The sequence below is a fragment of the Mus caroli genome, unplaced genomic scaffold, assembly GCF_978045245.1.
Source record: "Mus caroli unplaced genomic scaffold, Mus_caroli_1 scaffold_13, whole genome shotgun sequence".
Classification (NCBI taxonomy): Eukaryota; Metazoa; Chordata; class Mammalia; order Rodentia; family Muridae; genus Mus; species Mus caroli.
In genome coordinates this window covers 52,570,030-52,581,118 of record NW_028227268.1, presented here as the reverse complement: position 1 = coordinate 52,581,118, position 11,089 = coordinate 52,570,030, and positions in this window count along the sequence as shown.

The following is an 11,089-nucleotide window of genomic DNA, read 5'->3' as shown; positions in this document are numbered from 1 at the left end:
TAACGTATGACCTCAGCAATTATCTGTTCTAATCCCAGGGCAATGGACTAGAAATTAAGTCTACTCACCTTACCAGCTGATGCCCTCACTGAGGAAATGTAAAGATCTCAAAGCCCTTGAAGATGCAAAGGCCAGACGGAAAGGACACAACTGTTTCATCCACTCAAAGTTCCCAAACCACTGAGACACTGCGAGTGCCACTTGGCCGTTTTGGTTCCTCTGCCAAATTCAGTCTTCACAAAACCATTTCTATCAGGAAGGAAAGCTGAATCCGTCCTTCAGCCATCACTGACCGAAACCTCACCCCTTACATCATCCTTCACCTCTTCTGTCAAAACTCTTGTGGGTGACAAGAGGAGGCAGCACCTCTGGCAGAGCAAGCCAATAAACAAAACTAAAATCTGGAGGACACCTAGCTCAGACCTACAAAGGGCATGAGGGTTCATGCCTAGTCCTGTTGTAACTTGTTATACCATGGTTAATTTCTATCCCTGGGAGGCCTGCTTGAGGTTTTTTGTTTTGGTTTGGTTTTGGGTTTTTGTTTGCTTTTGCTTTTGTTTTTTGAAGAGAATCAGAGGAGTGGATCTAGAAAAGAATGGAGGGCAGGGGACTGAGAGGAGTGGACAGAAGGGAAACTGCAGTCAGGATGTAATATATGAGAGAAGAATTTTTTAAAATAATAAAAATAATTTATTTTTAAAAAACTAAAATTTGAAGAAGAAAAAAAAAAGGAAAAATTATTAGGGATCCCAATCCTGCATGGTCTATTGGAGCTTTTGTCCCAGCCCTGATGAGCCTGCAGACTGCCCCACCCCACTCCGACTCCCACATTAGACCACGGTATCTCTATAAGGGATATCAACAGAAGGTGTGAAGTCCATGTATAACATAAGTAGAAACCTCAATTAAGTTCGTTCACACTCCTTACTATGCCCTAACCCCCCCCAGAGCATTTCCTCATCTGTTTTTCACCCTCCCCCCAGCTCTTTTCTACACTGCCCCTTTCTATGCCCTCCAACAGTTCTGCCTCTCTTACTCTCTCTATATATAAAGACACACATACATACATATGTGTAGATACAGATGACTTAGATAGTTTAGATAGTATAGTAATAGATGATATAAATGTAGATGATATAGCTGTAGCCCCACGTGGCAGTGCTGGTGTTAGGACCGAGGCTCTGGAGCACACCAGCAGCACACATCTGCCACAGATTCGTCCTCCCAGCTCACAACATGTTTGTGTCAATTTCACTCTCCCCATTGCAGCAGCCTCCCATGATTCTCTGCGTGTGCTATCTCTTCATCCTTCTCTGCTCAAGCTACCCCTATGGTAACTCCTCCATCTATCTATTCCCAACCCCAAAAGGTATCGAATTCTTTTGCATAGTTTATCCCTAACCTTACCTCCTATGAGAGCTAACCTACTAGGTAAAGGGAGCTTCCGTTGAGACTTGCTTCCATCCGATTGGCTTTGGCCATGGTTTTTAATTGTTAATTGATGCAGGAGGGCCCAGTCCACTGTGAGTGAGTGGTGACAAACAGGCAGGTGGGTCAGGGCTGTATGAGAAAGGTAGCCGAGTGTTAGTCCCAGAGCAAGACAATAAAGCCGCATTCTTCCGTGAACTCCGCTTCAGTTCCTGGTAACCGAAGGGACTGTAAACCACAATCTAAAACAAACTTTCCTCCCCAAGTTGGTTCTGAGTTTTATCACAGCAACAGAAAGTGAAAGATCCTGAGAAAATATGAAAGGTCACAGAAGCCCTGAAATTGGCAAAATAGATTTCATTGTTAGTAGAAGTAGCTTCACTGATTTAGAAAAATAGAGGTGCACAATGCTCTGGCTGCTCCTTGAACCCATGTGTCTGCCAATGTTTTGACAGTTCCTTGAACCCAGGTGTGTGCCCACTGCTGCACATCACTGCCAGGTGTTTGTGATATTGGTTGCTAAGATAGAGTCAGAAAATCTCCCCAGCAACCACAGCTGGGGCCAATCCAGAGTTACTGCACCTGCACCAGACTCTTTCCTTGTACCCCTCCCTTACCCATTTCTTGAGAAATCAATCATTTTACATTGTTTAGATCTGAAAATCTCCTACACCCCCCCTTCTCCTTTCCCCACTGAGGGCCTATAAAAACTGGGACCCCTTTCCCCTTGAGGTCGACTCCTCTACCCCTGCGTGGGATATGAGTCGTCCCCAGAGCTCTGGCTCCCCCCCACCCCCGCCCCAATAAAGCCTCATGTGGTTTGCATCAAGCTTGGTCTCTTGTGAGTTCTTGGGTGTCTGCTTTTGTCCCGAGACCTGAGTGAGGGGCTCCTCGCGGGGTCTTTCAGAAGCAATCTAGAACGCCTCTATTTGGAGGATGTGTACTCCACGCAGGGTTCTGAAGTATCCATTCCCTCGCCTATATAAGCAAGCACCTGACACTGGAGACCTCCCTCGCATTCTTTTTTTTTTCTTTTTTTTTTTTCTTCAAGACAGGGTTTCTCTGTATAGCCCGGGATGTCCTGGAACTCACTCTGTAGACCAGGCTGGCCTCAGACTACAGAAATCCGCCTGCCTCTGCCTCACAAGTGCTGGTATTAAAGGTGTGAGCCACCACTGCCCGGCTCCACCCTCACATTCTTGAAATACTCATGTCCAAGAATGCAATTTTAAACATGCCTGTTTCTTTGATTTACATAACACTGTGTCTCTCTGACAGTCTTACTGATAATCTTTTTATAGGATAGAACAAAATAAAGCCCAGATAACTAAGACTAAATTTAAGGGCTTAAACACAGCTATGGACTGTTCGCTTTCCAGCTCAATGCTGCCCCCATGTGGGATAGTCAGGAACCTCACAGGCTCGTCCATACTTTGTATATCCCACCAAGATTCCTGCAACAGGGGCTAAGAGCACTGGCTGCTCTTCCATAGGAACCAAGTTTCGTTTCCAGCACCCACATGGCCACCTACAATTGTTTGTAATTCCAGTTCTAGGCGGTCTGACAGGTCTCTCTGGCCTCTACAGGCACCAGACACTCACATGGTTTGGAGACATACACGCGGGCAAAACCTCCATACACGTAATAAAATAATAAATAAAATAACTCCAACAATATAGCCTTCCCCAGCCATCTGGCATCAATTACGATTCTTGCTTCTCTGGGAGCACTTACAGTCGTAAAAGAAGGCTTCTGTTGAACCGTCTGGTAATGTCTGTGCCGTTATAATAAAATTCAGGAGGCTGGAGAGATGGCTCAGAGGTTAAGAGGTCTTGTTGCTTTTGAGAGGCTCTAAGTCCAGTTTCCAGGACCCACATGGCAGCTCACAGCCATCTATAACTCCAGTTCCAGGGAATACAACTCTCTCTCCTAAGCCTCCTAGGCACCAGGCATGTATGTGGTGCACATACAGAGACGCCAGTAAAACACTCATGCATAAAATTTTAAAATGCATTTTAAAATGTTTAGGTCATAAAATTAAGATCCCAAACTGAGAAATCTGTCAGATTGCCATTGCTATTCACCACCATGGGATGGTATGAATGCCCCACACCCCTAGTCCTCAGTTCTGGGGGTGCCCCATATCCCCAGTCCTCAGTTCTGGGAGTGCTCCAGTCCCTATGTCCTGAGATCCACTAATTTGTCTCCTGCCTTCCAAATGTGACCTCTATTCATTATTCTTTGTTTTTCCAGGCAACCCTCTTAAGAAGTTCTTTTCCAGTATCTTCCTACAGGTATCAATCTGACAGCAAGCTTATTAATAGGATGCGCAACTAGTTCTCCAGGAATGTCAACTTGAGGAGACAATTTCTCAGGCCCCTCCTTGCCCCTTCAAGAGGTTCACAGCTGCCTCTGCGTTATCTGATGACAAACAGTATTCGTTCATCTTAAAATGGGGGCAGTATGACCACGTTGAACTTTCCTCCACCCCTGTGATCCGGGAGAACATGCTAGTTAAAGAACTGTCTCCCACCCATTCTGTATTCAGGAACGGACTGGCTGCAAAGGACCACTTCTCCATATGACTTAGATAAAACTTGTTCAGTGAGACAAAGCCCGATACAGACCCTCCACACCCCTATTCTTTGTCTTGTAAATCTTAAACCATGAGCTGTTTGTGTTCACTCAGCAATCATAGCTAAACATTTTATGCTTGACTACTTACTTTTTTGGTCATATATGCTAAAGTGGTTTACTCCAATAATATGATATATGTATAAAATGTCTAATGATCAAATCAAGGCAGTTAGCATTCACATCTCCTTAAGCTCATTGTTACCTTCTGTTCACACCCCCAAGTGCTTCTCTTCTAATTATTTATGAAATGTATCATAAGCCACTGTGGGTTAGTCCTTCCATGGTGTTGGGGAAGACTAGCGTTTATTCTTTCTACTATCCTTCTGTTTCACTACTTGCTATTCAACCTCTGCTTAGTCCTCCACACTCCACCCATCGCCCTCCCTAGGTCAATGCTTATAGCGCCCAATGTGAGAGGGAATGTGTGGTGTCTTAGGGAGTCAATTCGATGCTCCCCAGTGCCATCCACTTTCCTCAGTGGGAAGACACTGCTCTTCTTAAGCCTGGCAGGGCGACTCCATCTCTTAGCTGTTGTGAATCATTATTGGCTCTGTCAAACTGCAGTCAAATCTCCCTGCTCCTCATAGGATGCAGGAAACTTGTCCCATACTTTAGACCAAAGCCAACATCAGAATGTAGAACAGCTCTCCTCAGATAACTTCAAGGAAAGTTACTTTCTGCTCAAAGGCTGATTCTTTGTAGCTGTTTATTGTTCCCTATTAGGGAAAAGGCTGAGAAGCCTGACTGTGAGTGTTAATTTCAGTAGCCAACTTGATGAGATCTAGTATTACCCAGGAGAGGGTTTCTGAGTATGCCAGCAATTGGCTGAGATGAGGTGGAAAGATCCGCCCACTATGGGGGGCACCATTCCCTGGGCTGGGACTCTGCACTGTATAAATGGAGAGGGTGCACAGAGCACATTTATTCATGGCTGTCTTCTTCCTAACTGCAGACATAATGTGACCAAGTGCTCCAAGCTTCTGCTGTCTTTCCTCCCTAACCCTGTACTGGACCTTACACTGCGAGCCAAACCCTTCCTTCCTTAAGTTGCTTTTGTCAGAGCATTTAACCCAGCAACAAGAAAAGAAACTAAGACTAGGAGATATATGTTCCCCAAGGCCAGCGTGGCGCACACATATATAATTCCAGCATTCAGGAGGTGAGAAGAGTTCAGAGTCGTCTTCAATTGCATCATGAGTTGAGACTAGCCTGGGATACACGAGATCTTATCTCGAAAAATGTTCTCATGTTGAAAGACAGTCTTTTTAGGGCTCGGCAGATAAGGCCACGAGTGCTCTCCGAGCAGAGTTCAGATGCCCAGAACCCACATAAAAGCTGGATGCGTGTGGCTGCCCACCTGTAATTCTAGCGCTCAAAAGGCAGATGGGGGAGGGGGCAGATGATGGGGTCCCTTAAGCAAACTAGTTGGTCAGACGAGGTGAATCAGCAAGCTCTGGGTTCCATGCATAAGATGGAAAACTATAGAGAAAAACTCCCAACATCAGCCTCTGCCTTCACAGGCACATGTGTGTGTGTGCGCGCGCACACACACACACACACACACACATGCAAGCATACACATTCCACACACATACACAGACAAAAAGGTAAATTTTAACTGTGTGTGTGTGTGTGTGTGTGTGTGTATGTGTGTTTGTAAGAGAGAGAGAGAGAGAGAGAAGGGGAGGGAGTGAAGGGCGAAAAGGAGGAGGGGGGGGGGGGAGAACAGGTGTGTAGGTACCAGCGCGTCTGTGTGGAGATCAGAAGACAACGTGTGTGAGCCAGTTCTCACCTTCCACCATGTGGGCTCCACTCAGGTTATCAGGCTTGGCAGGGCTGCCCCGCTGAACCATCTCACTGCCCTCAAAACAAATTATTTTTAGTGAAAGTTTTAAAATAGCATTGCCTGGGCAGGGCAGATGGCTCAGTGATGGAGACTACTCGCTACCCTTCCAGAGAACCTGAGTTCATATTCCAGCCCCCACAGCAGGCAGCTGACACCGCCTGCAACTCCAGCTCCAGGGACCCATGGCTTCTGCAAACATTAGCGCACATGAGCCTCTCTCTCCCTCTCTCTTGCTCGCTCTCTCTCTCTCTCTCTCTCTCTCTCTCTTACACACACACACATAACAACAACAAAAATAGAATCTCCTCTTAAGTATAAATTGATTTTTTCTTGATGATGATGTTACAAATGGGTCTTTTCCTTAATTGCATCGTTATGGCTTGGATATGGTCTGTGCTCCCAGGAGGTCATGGGTTTGATCCTCAAGGTGGCAATGTTAGGAGATGTTGGGATTGGTAAAGTATCATCCCTGGTCTTCTTTCTGGCCCCTTCCCACGCTCTGGTTCCTGCCCCACCATGTGATCTCTCCCACTTCCCCAATTCTTATGACTTTACCATGAGGTCCTCACCAAAGCAATGAACTACACAAACCTCCTTACATATAAAGTATTCAGCCTCATGTATTCCACCACAGCCACAGAAAACAGATGAATACAGACATTAATACAACCCTTTTACTCCCAAAATGAAATTACTAATGAAAATTAGTTTTTGTTTCTTGAAGTATAAGTTAGATACATAGTACTCATTCAATACTGTACAACTTAATGGCTTTCCCAAACTGAACGCACCCATTCAGTCTGCACCTAGACTTTAAAAAGCCAAGTAGCCAGTGTCCCAAGAGGCCTTGCTTGTAACAGTGTCCCATCACACCGAGACATGATCTGTTTTGACTGTTGACATCACACATTCTCCATGCCCTGTTTGTACCATTCATAAGTAGAATCATAGCACGGCGTGCTTCTGCTTCTCTTTCACGGAACATGACTATGTAGAGCTGATTCAAGCTGCTATCTGTAATTGTCCTCCTGCCCTCATGACTGCAGAGAATTCTCTTCATCAAGCACACCACGGACTGATGCTACTGACTGCCATCTCAGTAGCTGGGGGACCCTCCACGTGTATGTCTCCCAGGAAATACATAAATGTATTGTGCATTCCTAATTAGCAGTGAAACATTGCGCCATGCTCATGTTCAATCTTCACCAATACGACTAGCCTTAAAAAAATAAAAAATAAAAAAGAGTACCATTTTGTCCTCCTACCAGCAGTGCCTGGGGACTAGGCCGGCTTCCCATAGCTCCCTGCAGCACTTGGTACTTTCCATGAGCTGTGTTCCCACTTCAGGAAGACAGTGGATGCTGAAGAACCATAGAAGTGCCTTACTAGAGGGAGGGAGCGGTACTCGGAGGCGGAGATGCCCACATTTTCTCAGGTGCTTCCCGGACTGCTTTGTCCTTTCCAGTGGCGAAGCATTCTTTGGGGTTTGGGGCAGCATCTGGCTGCTGGGAATTTTGTGAATGGGAGGAGGGGGGAAACCTGTTCTGAACAATCTTTAAAGTCATGCCTTTTTTTTTTTTTTTTTTTTTTTCTGTTTGTCGCCTCTCTTTCATGTTTATTAGCGTGTGGCTGTCATGGCCATAGCTAGAAATCTGAATGAAAGGGCCGCCTATCCGCAAAGACAAGCTGCCTGCTCGGGAGCGCCCCCTTGAGGCCAGTCCCATCCCATCCCTTCTTTGCCTTCAGCACTTGGGAAAGTTTTCCTTCACTTCAGGTCTTTCCTGGCTCATGGGTGTGACCTAGGTCCTCTGCATATATGTTATGATTGTGTGGCTTGGTGTTCTTGTGGGACTCAGAGTGGGAGAGGGCATGTCTGATTATTTTGCCTGCTTTTCAGACCCATTTCCTCATAGTGGGTTGTCTTGTCCAGCCTTAATATGAAGGGATGTACCTAGTCTTGTTGCAACTTGATATGCCATGTTTGGTTGATATCCCTGGGATGCCTGCCCTTTATGAAGGGAAGTGGAGGAGTGAGTGGATCTGGGGGAGTCTTGCGCGCGTCCGACTCGACCAGCAAGAACGACGCTGCAACAGGATCCTTCTGCACGCGTTTATTGGGAGAGCTTGATTGCAGAGGCGAAAAGACCCTTAGCCCAGCCCTGGTGCTGCTTTATATAGGCCTAGGAGAGGCGTGTCTCACACCCAGATTGTGTTGTGTTTGGTTGATACTTACAACCTCATTTGCATTCTTACATCTGATTGGTTACTTTCTCTCTTATCTGATTGGTTACTTTCTCTCTCTTCTGATTGGTTACTTTCTCTCTCTTCTGATTGGTTACTTTCTCTCTTATCTGATTGGTCAATTTTGGTCAATTCTCAAAACCTCATCTTGGCAAAAAACTTTCCTGCCTATGTATGCGTGGTGGCCAGCAGAAGCCTGTGCCACTTTGCAACGGCACATGTGGCTTCCCACATCTCCCCCTTTCTGTTTTAATAAAATGAGGCTGGACTAGGCCTGTGCAATTATGTCCATCTGCTGTGGCTCCTGTTTTAGGTCGTTCCTCCAATGTCACAGTCTTTTCCCGTCGTAGGGTAACCCTATCGCCACCGGGCCCCGTGCCTTAGGTTGGCCTGTGCATGAGGAAAGTTGCCCGTCTCTGGATACCCCAGTGCTGTGTGACAGTAACTGCTAAGTGACCTAGGGCGAACTCTGCAAAAGAGGCCAGCCAAAAAATGAATTAGTGGGGAAATCATGATCACCCTGTCGTATGCATCAATGTGCAAGGGCTGATCAATGATTGTTGAGTCTCTCTCATGCGCAAGAGCAGAGAACTCAGATGCCGACTAATTCTTGAGCATAGATAACCAAACTTTGGGGGAGGCGCCGTTTTCAATAGCCAATAGTGCCTGAGATATAATCACCTTGTCACGTTTTTGTTGTGTTCTAAATTTGCATACCAACCAGAGCATGAGCGCCAGTCCACAGCATATGGCAGCACCAAACAAAATCACTCCCACCCATTCCTTAAAGTAAGAGAAAGCAGAGGAAAGCCAAGAGGTAAAGTCTCCAAAGGTCACAGGTTCCACTCTGGTTCCATTAAGGTTCAGGATCTGTATCTGCAGCCTCTTCTGCAGCCTGTCCAGCTCCTGCGACCAGTTTCCCTTCAGATAATTCGATAGGTCTGTACTTTTAATAAAAGAATTATTAATATACCTATTGGGAGTAATGCATACATGCGGAGTGGATGCCACACAACTCATTTGAATGACATCCATCATCTGTTCCATGTTATGCTGTAAAATATCCACTCTCTGATTCACTAACATTAATCCTGAGGCGAGATGAGAATCCACCCTTTGCAGAGTGAGCAATGCCTCAGACGTTTTTTTCTGCTATCTGACTTATGGTATCAGCACTATTAACTTGATTGGCCATAGCAATTCCTGCGGTAACCGCTGATGCTGCAGACACTACAATGGCAGTGACAATGGCAGCTGTGATTCCAAAATCTCTCTTCTGTCTAATTAGACTCATTATTGGGAACTTCTCTGGATCTGCCTCAACAGGTACAGGGACCAAGATTGGTAGCTGTACCACTAAGGCTAAGGATTTGGTTCCATTCCAGCATTGCGTCAAAAAACAAGTGATATTTGTACAATCTAACCATTCTGTATCATTTTGAAATTCAGCCAATATAAAGAAAAATGGAGGACTAACACAAACTTCTACTGGAGAGGAAGTCATATTTCTGATAACTCTATTAGTTGTCACATTATCTAAATGAGCAGAGGTATTGGAAAGTGTGGCAGAAACATTCAGTATCTCATGAAAGGTGCCAGTCAGCAGTGCAAAGGCTGACAGACTGGTACTAGCACCTGCCTCATTACTTAAAATCCATTGGTAATATGGCCAAATATTTTCTTTTCCTGTAGCATCTTCCTTATCATTCATTACAGAAAAATCTAAAGGAGGTGACAAAGCAAAACCTTTGCTATTTCTTTTCGAGAAAAAATTTTTGATTGACAAGGTGAAAAAACTATAGGAAATGTGAGGTCCGGATGACACCAGGGCACGCTGCGTTTGGCAGTAGCATTGCCAACAGGCCATCGTGATCTTTTGGGAATAGTCACCTTTCCCTTTATCATAATAGTGGTGATGTTTATAGGTGAAGTTATATTATTTCCAACATCACCTGAGCCTAATTGCTCTCCTTGGACGACTTGCGTTAAAGCATTAAGTAACACTTCAGAGCTCACTTTATTTTGGATAATGGGGTCTGCCCAATTAGAGATAATCTTTTTCTTTAAAAATATACAGGGTGTAAAAGGTCTATCCACATCATGCACAAAGCATAGTGTATAATTTAAATGAAAACTCGTACTATTATACACCCGTGGCTCTTGAGGAGTTTGTCGTGCACAAGGCACATCCAGAAAACATTCTGTTGCATAAAACAAAGGCAAGGTGGAAGAATTGGAATGTACCGGTAAAGGTACTGGCCATGATCTTACTATGGCCCACAAAGGTATACTTATCCCGGTCTCAATCATCAGGAGTAGGAATAGCAGGATCATCTTGGGATTCATCTTGCTCTTTCACGGTCCTTGTCAGTCACGTCGGGACCCAAAGTGGATTTTCTTCACCCTGTGGAAAAACACAAATAGCTCCCCAGGATCTGATTAAGATAGGATCCGGGCCATACCATTTATTATCAAGGACATTTTTCCATTTGACCATTTCATTGGGCGATTGAGGCCATTGTCCGTGCCTTTCGGCTGGTGATCTTCCAGCATCATCCAATTTTAAAAAATTAAGAGTAAATATTGTAAGGGATAGAGCCATCTTTGGCGTCATAGCCTCTATTCCCCCTTTCTGTTTTTGCAAATATTGTTTCAAAGTACGATGAGCTCTCTCAATGATGCCTTGGCCCTGTGGATTATAGGGCAGTCCAGTAATATGTTTCACTTGCATTTGTTTGCAAAATTGGCTAAATTTAGAAGAAGTATATGCAGGACCATTATCTGTCTTTAGCACTAGGGGCTTACCCCATGCAGCCCAAGCCTCTAAGCAGTGAGATATGACATGAACTGCTTTTTCCCCTGACAAGGGAGAGGCATGTAGGACACCAGAACTGGTATCGATGGACACATGTACATATTGTAATTTCCCAAAAGCT